At 36.6% G+C, this 12102-nt stretch overlaps 1 long non-coding RNA gene across 1 annotated transcript; it reads left to right on the top strand.

Moving 5' to 3' along the window:
* The first annotated feature begins 4061 nt into the window (after positions 1-4061).
* On the top strand, positions 4062-5620 carry LOC114165973. Its single transcript, XR_003599825.1, has 3 exons — positions 4062-4202; positions 4303-4367; positions 5415-5620. It is a non-coding gene; the product is annotated as an uncharacterized LOC114165973 (long non-coding RNA).
* Positions 5621-12102: the final 6482 nt, after the last annotated feature.

Genomic DNA, 12102 nt, shown 5'->3' with positions numbered 1-12102 from the left:
TATCCGAGTATGCAGAAAAGTTCAAACACTTGGGCAGATTCCATACTTTGAGGATGGCAGAAGACTGGCAGTGTAGGAAGTTTGAGAATGGGTTGAGGGGTGATCTCCAACTCATGGTGGCTCCACTCTCTATAAAGGAGTTTCCTGCTTTGGTAGAAAAAGCAAGAGTAATGGAGAAGCTGAAAGTGGAAGTTGAGGCCCAGCAGCGGTCACAACAGAAGGTGGGAGGACCATCTGGGTCCACTGGCCGACAGGATGATAGGAGGAAACCATATTCCAGACCTCCGCCTCAGGGCTCCAGGAGATTTTCACCGCAGACACATCAATCTCAGTCTCCTCAGTATCAGTCCTCTCAGCACCTTTCTCCCAGACCTCGGTGTTTTCAGTGCGGAGGGCCCCACATGAGAAGCGCTTGTCCTCAGCTTGGTGGTAGGCGGGCGTGTTATAAATGTGGCCAGGAAGGTCACATTATCAGAGATTGTCCCACTGGCAGGAGCATGGTGCCAAGACCTTCGGCGCAGTCACAGCCACAACAGATACGAGGAAGTTCTAGACCTCAGGCAGCTGGCCGAGTGTATGCCATGACGAGCACAGAGGCGAACAGAGCAGGTAACCTTATCTTTGGGTCTTGCATGATTAGTGGTAGGAGCCTATGTGTACTATACGATTCAGGAGCGACACACTCTTTTGTGTCAGAGTCTATAGTGTTGGAGTTAGGTCTTCCGGCGAAGGAGCTCCAGTATGACCTGGTGGTGTCCACGCCTGCTTCTGGGTTGATCAGAACCTCGACCGTGTGTGCTAGGTGCCGGGTTGAGGTTGAGGGACGTCAATACCGGGTAAACCTGATTTGTTTACCTTTGGAGGGCTTAGATGTAATCTTGGGAATGGACTGGCTATCTGCTAATCACATTCTCATAGACTGCAAAGAGAAGAGGGTGATGTTTCCCAGCTCAGAGGATGATGTTGTGTTGATGTCCTCACAGCAGGTGGATCAAGCCATCCAAGAGGGATCTCAGTGTTTCTTGATTCTAACTCAACTATCTGTTGAGAAGGAGGGCGGACACCTTGAGACGTCAGTGGTGAGGGAATTCTCTGATGTTTTCCCTGATGAGGTACCTGGCTTGCCCCCATCTAGAGAAATCGAGTTCTCTATTGACCTAGTACCTGGGGCAGGGCCAGTATCGATAGCACCTTACAGGATGGCTCCTGCTGAACTGACAGAGTTGAAAAAGCAGATTGAGGAACTGCTAGAGAAACAATTCATCAGGCCCAGTGTGTCACCGTGGGGAGCACCGGTGTTGCTAGTTAAGAAAAAGGATGGCAGCTCCAGGCTTTGTGTGGATTACCGACAACTCAACAAGCTAACTATCAAGAACAAATATCCTCTGCCAAGGATAGATGACTTAATGGATTAGTTACACGGCGCTGCAGTGTTTTCAAAAATCGACTTGAGATCAGGATACCATCAGATTAGAGTTAAGTCTGGTGATGTGCAGAAGACTGCTTTCAGGTCTAGATATGGGCACTACGAATATGTAGTGATGCCCTTCGGTGTGACCAATGCCCCTGCCTTGTTCATGGATTTTATGAACCGCATCTTCAGGCCTTTCCTAGACAAGTTCGTAGTGGTTTTCATCGACGATATCTTGATATACTCTCGAACTCATGAAGAGCATGAGGAGCATTTGAGGACAGTTCTGAGCATCTTGAGAGAGAAGCAGCTTTATGCAAAGCTGTCTAAGTGCGAGTTTTGGATGACCACGGTCCAATTCTTGGGACATGTGATCTCGGCTCAAGGCATATCAGTGGACCCATCCAAAGTCGAGGCTGTTTTAAAATGGGAGCGTCCTAGATCAACGACGGAGATTAGAAGCTTTGTGGGACTGGCAGGATACTACCGGAGGTTTATTGAAGGGTTTTCTAAGATTGTGGCGCCTTTAACTCAGCTGACCCGTAAGGATCAGCCTTTTGCTTGGACTGATCGGTGTGAAAATAGTTTCCAAGAGTTGAAGCAGAAACTGACAAGTGCTCCCGTTTTGGTGATTCCAGATACTAGTAGACCCTTTGAAGTATACTGTGATGCCTCCCATCAGGGGTTAGGGTGTGTTCTGATGCAAGAAAGGAGAGTGGTTGCCTACGCCTCAAGGCAGCTTAAGAGTCATGAGAAGAATTACCCCACACATGATCTTGAGTTAGCGGCTGTAGTGTTTGCACTGAAAATCTAGAGACATTATATGTATGGTGCTCAGTTCCAAGTTTTCAGTGACCACAAGAGCCTGAAGTACCTGTTCGACTAGAAAGAATTGAATATGAGACAAAGACGATGGATGGAGTTTTTAAAAGACTTCGATTTTGAACTGCTGTACCACCCGGGGAAAGCGAATGTGGTGGCAGACGCTCTAAGCAGAAAAACAGTTCATGCCTCTTATATGATGGCCAGAGAGTTGGAATTGGTGGAATAGTTCAGAGACATGCAGTTACAGGTGACTTTGGGAGAGGGCGTCATTAGATGCAACCGCCTAGTCGTATCTAATGATTTTCTCGTCCTGATAAAAGAGAGACAGTTATCTGATCCCAAATTACGGGAGACAGCGGGATGTCTTGGCACAGAGAAAGCCAAGGACTTTGAGATGGGGAGTGATGGAATATTGAGATTCAGGGGCAGGGTCTGCATACCTGAAGATTTGGAGGTGAAAAGCATGATTCTTGAAGAGGGGCACAAGAGTCGTTTTAGCATGCATCCAGGCATGACTAAAATGTATCACGATCTGAGAGAATCGTTATGGTGGACGGGCATGAAGTCGGACATTGCTCGATATGTGTCATCCTGTTTGATCTGTCAAAAGGCTAAGACAGAACACCAGAGGCCTGGAGAGATGCTGCAACAGTTGGAGATTCCAGAGTGGAAGTGGGATAACATTGCTATGGATTTTGTTACCCATTTACCACGGACGGTGAGGAACCACGATGCTATCTGGGTTATAGTAGACCGCCTAACCAAGAGCGCCCATTTTCTCGCAGTGAACCTAAGAATGCCCATGATGAAGTTGGCACAGATGTATATCAATGAGATTGTGAGACTGCATGGAGTGCCTTTGAGCATAGTCTCTGATAGGGATCCACGTTTCACCTCCCGTTTCTGGCAAACCTTGCAGAATGCCATGGGTAGTAGACTAACTATGAGCTCAGCTTACCACCCCCAGACGGATGGCCAATCCGAGAGGACAATACAGTCTTTGGAGGACCTCTTAAGGACGTGTGTGCTAGATCACCTTGGCACGTGGGATGAAATCCTGTCTCTGGTGGAGTTTACCTATAATAACAGTTTTCATGCAAGCATTGGCATGGCGCCATATGAAGCTCTATATGGCAGGAGATGCAGGACCCCCTTGTGCTGGTACCAAGACGGAGAGTCGGTTGTGGTGGGGCCAGAATTGCTGAGGCAAACTACAGAAAAGGTCAAGCAGATACAAGTAAGGATGAAGGCCTCACAGAGCAGACAGAAATCCTATGCTGATCAGAGGAGAAGACCTTTAGAGTTTGCAGTGGGGGATCACGTTTTCTTGAGGATTACCCCAACCACTGGTATAGGGAGGGTTATTCGCTCAAGGAAGCTATCTCCTAAGTTCATCGGTCCATATCAGATCCTGAGAAAGATTGGGCCAGTAGCTTACGAGATCGCTCTACCTCCTCAGTTGTCCAACCTTCATTCTGTATTTCATGTCTCTCAACTCAGAAAATATGTGTACGATCCATCCCATGTGCTTGAGTCAGAGGATCTACAAGTTAGAAGAGACCTCTCAGTAGAAGTTCAGCCGGTAAGCCTTGGTGATAGCCAGATTAGACAGCGCAAGGGGAAGTCGATCACTCTAGTTCAGGTCAACTGGGACAAGAGAATGGGAGATTCCACGTGGGAACTTGAGGAGGAAGTGAAGAAATCATATCCACACCTGTTCTCTGGTGAGTCTTAATTTTCGGGACGAAAATTTTTGTTGTTGGGGAGATTGTGAAGACCCAAAATTTTCAGCTTCTATTACCTTCTCATTCTCTGCCACCACACCACAGAAAACACTCTTCTCCTCTCTTCTCTGCCATCTCTCTACCAAAAGAGAAAATCCTAAACCACTATTCTCTATTGCAGAATCCAACCCAGGTCAAATTCAGAATTTCTCCCCTTAGCTTCAACTCATCCTCCTTTCCATGTAAGTCACTCCCAACCATTTCAATTCTCTTTAATTCGACAATTGATGGAATTCCTTTCTGTTGTGGAAAACCTATCTCATTTTAAACCTGTAATTCCAGTTCTCTAAGTGTTGCAGCTGAAGTTGTGAGTGGGAGGACCCTAGTTATTAGAAAGATATATCGAGGTAAGGGAAGCTAACTCCTCTTCTCGAATTTGTATAGAAAATCCATGGATGAGCTTAAATTATGTAATTAGGTGATGAATTCGTGTTGGTATGGGGTGTATTGGTGAAAATTGCTTGTTGAGTGTTTGAATCTGGTTTGTTGCATGTGGGAACAGGTGTGTAATCTGGTATTTTCGCCTAGGCGAGTTACTCTCGCCTGAGCGAGAGCATCAGGGGATGCACTTCTGTTCCTGTGCGAAGTCTCGCCTAGGCGAGCTGGGGTCGCCTGAGCGAGATAGCGAATCTCACCTGAGCGAGCCAGCCTAGCCTGAGCGAGAATTCGTTCAGATTGTTATTTTTGCCCCTGTTAGTGTCTCACCTAGGCGAGACTGACTCGCCTGAGCGAGATGACTCCTCGCCTAGGCTAGACTTTCTAGCCTGAGCGAGAAGTACTGCAGCTGAAGTACTTCAAATCTGTTCTCCTTAATAAAAATGCATGCTTTAAAACATTCCTGTACAATATAGACTATGTATGATTGGATTGTTACCATTGATGAATTGAATGATGTAATTGGATAAACGTAAGTATGAAGGGATAAAGTTGAATGGGATTTCAAGGGAAATCCAAGTGTAAAATTGTAGTGTGTGTAAGGATGTAAGGAATCTATAATGGTTGGTATCCTGAAACTCCAATAATCATTCAAGCTCAAATAGAGTGGAATGAATTATGTCGTGAGGAGTAGCAGGAGGTCCTCGTCGTCAGACTGGATCAAGTCTAGACGTGGAGGGGACTTACCCTGGGAACGGTCGGGTGAATACTCCATGTGTCCAGACTCTGCAGAGTCTGGGAACCGTTGCAGGTGCAAGCCACCAAGAGCTCCGACGTCACTTACACGATCCGGATGTCGAGTCTATATATATATTAATATTGAATTGCTGCTATAAATGATACCTTTAATTACAAGTGTGTTGATATTGTTTCCTTCAGTTAGCTTACCCTTTTATTTCGCGTTGTTGCTTTTGTATATCACCTCTTTTGCAATGATCACCTATGTTTGGTGGGAGCAGAGCGGAAACTAGATGGAGATGCCCCCTCTTGAGTGGAAGTTGGAGCCTGATAAGGATTTCCTCTATGGTTTAAACCTTCACTGTATTTTGAGGTTTTGGATGTAGTTTATCATCCTTTCTATATACTCTTACCTTATGTATACGTGCTTATAGATGCAGAAGTATGGAAGACTGTATTAGATAGTTAAACTGTGTGTATGACTGTAAATCCCACTATCTGCTATGTTCTATCATGATATAATGTTTTGTTTGATAGTATGAAAAAGCTATTAAATGGGATGTTACATATTGTAAAATTATATAATCTATGTCTTCAAAATTCAAATATTTATCGAGTTGGTTTTAATTTATTTTATCCTTCAAAATAATAAAATTCTCTTTTTTAAGGAATTTTCACATTTTTAAAAGGGTAATTGTCCTAATTTAAAAATCAAGTCTTAATAGATGAAAATATTAAATCACAAAAGAGAATACTTATTGAAATACACGTAATTTCATTAAAAAGATATATTGTGGTGTTAATATCTTACAATAATAAATTTATGAGACTTATTTAACTTTTTTATTTTTATTGCATGTGAGAATTAGATGACGGCAAGATCACGTATTAACATGATAAAATGCTATGTGAATGTTATGAACAGGTTCTTTGAATATTAAACGATCATAAATGCCTCTAATTGGCACAGAGAATGAGTAAAAGCATGAAAATTTAAAATCAGAACTATGCTGCTGAGGAAAAATCAGTACATTATGAAATGACCCTAAAGCCTATCCCCTCTTAAACAATGTAATACTAAGATGCAATGCAGAAAATAAAACAAAAAGAGAATTGACTAAAACATGCCAAGGTAAAGCATCTGTGGCAAGTAAATGAGCAAAAACTTTTGCCACATTACGCATTTTATTTGTTTTAAGTTGGTGAATGATGGAGTACTGCCACTGAAACCACTTTTCAAAATTTTCTTGGTATACTTTGTTTCATCATGCAGAAACGTTGTCCCTGAAGACCATAGTGTCCGAGATAGGTTCTCTCTTGGCCGCAACATTCCAAAAGCATAATGCACAATTCCATATCTTGACCTCGCTCTAGCTTAATTTTCATAAGCCTAAGAAAACAAATAAACTCATTTTTGTGAGTATTTTCTGAACTCGTGGTCTGTTTTTATGGAAGAATTCCCGCATTAATTGAGTATGAGTATGAAAAATATCCGACTTGTTTTTCATTTGAATATGGAGATGGGGATGGAGACATACATATCCGCTTGTTCCTGTCCCCATACCCACAATGATACCCATTCCCGCCATATCTCCGTCCCAGTTTAAATTATTAAAATATTGATCGTCTATCATGTAATTTTATATATATATATATATATATATATATATATATATATTTTTTTTTTCTATTTTTCATTTCTTCTTCTTATTTTTATTTTAGTATTTAGTTTGTCATAAAATTCATTTTTTATTTTCAATATATTTCTCGTGTTATCCAAACTTTTATGTAATTATATTCAAATGATTTATATTAATTAAATATTTTTTATGTCTCACATTTGAATATTTTCTCTTTTTAATATTTTTATTTATTGTATATTTTATTTTCACATAAGAATCCTTAACCCTATCAATTTAAGTGTTTCATAATATAAACATTTCATTTATTAGGCAATATGAAAAATTTATCTTCTTTATTCAATTATTATTTTTTATTTCATTTGAAAAATTCTTTTATTTCGCTAAAACTATTTTCGTTATATGTCAATCATCAACTAAGTTGATATTTGAAAAGTTTTCTTAGATCTCTAAGTTATTTTTCATCTCATCATACCCTTAATTATACATTTGTTTTCCTTTGTTCAATTTCATTCAAATGGTCTCTCAAATTGTTTCTAAGATATATATTTGATAATTTTTTAATATTTTTGTTTTTTTATTTTTATAATGTAGAATATTATTTTCATGTTTTTTATATAATTATTTTTATTTTTAACTCATTATCATATATGTAATTTTATCACTATAATTTTATAAATAAAATTGATTTAATATAATATAATAATTAAAGTCAATCGTCATTATTCTTTTTTATATTATGTTAAATCTTTTTTACCTGTCAATTTCGTTTTAAAATAGTGTTTAAGTTGTTTAGATCATTTTGACACTCAAATGTCAGCTTGAAATACCATATAACAAATGCAACAAAATTTAACGTTATTAAATTAAAAAGACTATATCCATTCATTTTGTAAGGTTTGAAGACCAAAATGTATCAAAGTTCGAGACAGAAACTAATTTAATTTAATTTTAAGTTAAAATTTAGAAACTAAAAACATTTTTAGCCCTTTAATTATAATTAACCAATTCTGCATATACAATTGGGCAGGGTTTTGCAAATAAAACACTAGCCTATGTAGTAAGCAAAGTTGTGGTCACATTTTTAAAGGCTGCTATGAGAATAGGTCTAATCTAGTATGATTGAACTTAGTCCATCAGAAAATGCAGAATGAAATACTATATACCAGATGAATTGCAGATAAACACAGAGGCTTTTCTTCACTTTCAAGTTTCAAATGCATGCATTAATGGCACCCTTTAGCAACCACCACACACCTATTAAGACAATGCCAAATGGATCAACTTACTGTTCATACTCTGAAAAATCTGAGAACTATATTCCTTCAACTTCAATTTTCCCCACACTTTTTCTCTTCTGTTTTCTCTTTATCTCTGATGGGATCATATCATAGTTTTAACTTTCTGCCTTGTTTTAAAATCTTCATCTTCACTACTTCTCTCTTTTATGTCTCTGCACTTCTTCTTCAACTCCTGTCTTGATTCCACAAAAAAACTTCACTAACCACTTTTCTGGTTGGTGCCACCATCAAAGTTTAGCTTTAATTCCACTAAATATCACACTCTTTATACAAACACCTCACCATCAAATACAACAAAGGATAAGCTTGACATTGTCCACTTTCCTTCAATTTTGAATTACAGTTTTGGTAAGTTTCTAAAAATTTTATCTGAAATCTTTTTGAACATTGATCAATTTTATTGTCAAAAAATAATTAATCGGTATCTAAAAATAGTTCAAAATTATTGTAAAAACATAATTGAATCATGATAATTATAGTGATTAAATTAGATATCAATTTATAAATTAAAAATTATTAGTATCTAAAATAGTTTCAATTGTGAATTGATCTTTAAATTAGTCAACACCAAGATTTTGACTATTAAAGGAATTGGTCTCTAATTGAGAAATTGGTCTCTAAATTAGTCTCTAAACATATTTTTTGTCATTAAAATTAGTCATTATTTAAAAGTTTTCATGTAATATACAAAGTCCTTTAAAACTTGCAATTGTGTTTTAATTTGAATATTATCATTTGAGAAACTAAATGGTCTAACTCTATTTAAATTTTTTACTATTTTATAAATATTTTTATATAGATTTTCTTTTAAAAAGGCAAGAAATAGTCGTAAGAAAAATCTCTCCATTCAAGTTTAGTAATGTAAGTTTTAGAAGTAACACATTCAAGTTTATATGTTGGCACATAACAAGGGCTTATAGTGTGTTAGAGGATAGTCAACAAATACTTAGTTTATGTCCTGTATATCATAATAAAAATCTGAATTTTGAGGAATGAAAGTCAATAAAAGGATTTTCAAAATATAAAATATAAAATATAAAATTTGTTTATTTGATATTGATTTAGTTTGCATTCAACTTAAATCAAATAAAGGTTTGGACTTGAATTACAAATAAAGTTTCAAAACTAAGTTTCCTTATTCTAATTGTATTTATGCCTAGTTTTATATATGCATATATTAATGCAAAAAAACACATCCGAAATCATCTAATATGCTTCAGTTTCAAGAAAAACAAAGTCTTTCAAAATGCGATGACACTTTTGAAATTATTTGCATAACTATATGCTTTGATTCTAAAATAACCGAAGTCTATACTAGTATAGGTTTAGGTTCTATGAAAAACCAAATCATATTCTTCTACCTAGGGTTAAATTTTTAGAAAAGTTATTTCTCTGCCACAACATTATGTCGTTGCTACGAACTTCATTTTCAGGTTTTCTCTTTTCTCTTTGTTTCTCTTCTTGCTTTATGTCTTGGTTTCTCTCTCTTGTTTGCTTTCTTCATTCGCAGGTTTCTTCATTCGTAAGTCCTTCATTCGTAGGTTCTCATCATCATGTTTATCATTTGTTTTTTTATCATTTGTTCAGGTTCAAACCTTGTTGGACTCAATTCTCATTCAAGACTATGTTCCTAGATTTGCATTCCCCTCTTCTGAACCCTAAAAATGATATGATGATAAGTTTGATTTTTTTGTTTGTATAAATATCATGAAAACATGAAAATTTCTTGAATATCTATTATTTGTTTCTAGTTGTTTGTTTCTTGTTCATTTGAGAAATACTGAATGATTTTTTTTTTAAATACCACAATAGACTTCAATTATTTTTCAAAATTGAAGCATATAGTCAAATAGGCTTTGGTTGTTTTCAAAACCGAAGCCTATTCTTTTTTAATAATTTTTTATTGTTTTGAACTTCAGTTTTAGAGACAATTGAAGTCTAATGTCGAAGTTTATGCTTCAACTCAAAACCGAAACCAAAAAATCCCCTTTTAGTGATAAAATCAATGGGCTATTAGATTGGCATACAAATATAGGAAAAGATCAATTAATATGATCCCATAAAGGGGCATATTGTGGCATGTGAAAAGAGAGGAATGCCTTGCTTTAAATTTTTCAATAGAAAAAAGAGATCAATTAATATGATTCCCATCTATTTTATGTTTCATGCGATAGACCCACCTGTAGCCCATTGGCTTGTTGCCATGAAGAAGAGGAACTAATGACCAAGTGTGGTTTCTTTTCAAAGTGTTCAATTCAACATTCATAGCCGCTTTCTAGCAGTCAAGTAGAGCAACTTCTTTAAAGGAAGAAGGTACAATTTAGATAGAAATATTGTGACAAAAGGAAGTGTGGTCAAGGGAGCATCTATCATAGGAAATAAATAAATGCACAGGATAAGGAGTAGAGAAAGGAGATTGAGAAGTGGAAACATCACCACAATAGTATTGATCAAAGTATTGTGGCCTCTTTTTGACTCTAAGGGAAGTTCTGTGGTCAGATAATGTAACTTAAGAGTTACCATAAATAAGAGTAGAAAGAATTAGTATTAGTATCATCTACAAGAACTATGGCAATTGAAAGAGGTAAAGAGGAAAACTTATTTTCATAAAAAATCAAATTTCTAGACACAAAATAAAAGACTTTGGTTGAAGATCATACAAAATATAGCCTCTTCTTCAAGATTTATATCCAAGAAAAACACATTTTAAACTTCTAAAACCAAGTTTAGTGTGGTCTAGAGTGGTAGTACATATGTATGATAAACAACAAAAGACTTTGAGATTATAGAAATTAGGACAATAAACAAGTTCACATGGAGATTTATTTTTTAGAAAAGGAGTATATAATTTATTCATAATACGAACAAGTTTAAGAGAATGTGACCCAAATATGTTAGGTATTTTTGCTTGAAAGAGAAGAGCTCTACATATAAGAAGATGAAGATGCTTCCACTCAACAATTCCATTTTGTTGAGGGGTTGCAACATGATAAGTGCCCAATTTAAGTGAAAATTTATATGATTTTTGGCACTTATCTAGCTTTAATTGTTGATAACTTGATAATTCACCCCAATTTAGTTTGTTTTGCATAATACATGACTAGAAGAGAGAATTGTGGAAAATTCAGAAGAATTTAGAGAAGATATAGCAAAATGTGGCTAAATTGAATCGATGTGATTGACTGGTAGAAATTGTGTTGAGCCATAGAGAGTAAACCCTCATGAAGAGGAAACTTCAAGCACCATATAAATTGTTGAGTCATAGAGACTCCTTCCCAAAGAAGTTACCTCAATAGATGAGTCTCATAACTAGAGGTCAAGTCATAAAGCAAACCCATATCGTACGGAAACCTTTGTTGTAGAGCCAAAAGACGCACCTGAGCACTGCCCTGGACAATGTATAAAAACAAAGTTGCACCTCTATTTTGGAGAGCTTATTTTGTAGAGCCTTTTGTCAGACTTTTTAGGTAGAATTTAGGCTTATTCTCTGTATTCATTGTATTTCTTTAGAGAGCATAAGAGAACTATGATTACTCCAATTTATGTATTGTTCACACCCATCATGAGGAGATAAACTCTTGTGTTGATGTCTAATGTAACCCTTTGAACTGTCTTGTATTTGCACTATTTAATTTATTTAAGTATGTTTCTATTTACATGTTTGTGAATTAGTTTATGCTTGTTGTTGGATGGACTAGTCACTCATCTTATTTCATTGGTTTGGGATTGAGGGATAACTGGTTTCAAGTTGCAGTCCAACTAATTATCCTGCTATTTTTAGATGCTAGAAAGAAATCTAAGACTCAAGCTAATTATAGAGTCCTACACTCAAAGCAAGTGACTCATTCAAACAGTCACTAAGAAATCATACTAGAGTTTGATGATCTTAGACTCTAGATACTAGGAATGGATTTAGAGTTACATTTAAGAGCACTTTCAGGATATGAATAGTTACATCTAAACAAGTAAAAATTGGATTAGTACAAGAGAGGGATAAGTGGTGAAATCTTATCTCAACATGTATTTAG

This window comes from Vigna unguiculata, chromosome 10, assembly GCF_004118075.2.
Source record: "Vigna unguiculata cultivar IT97K-499-35 chromosome 10, ASM411807v1, whole genome shotgun sequence".
NCBI classification, from domain to species: domain Eukaryota; kingdom Viridiplantae; phylum Streptophyta; class Magnoliopsida; order Fabales; family Fabaceae; genus Vigna; species Vigna unguiculata.
This window is presented reverse-complemented; position numbering and strand designations above follow the sequence as displayed.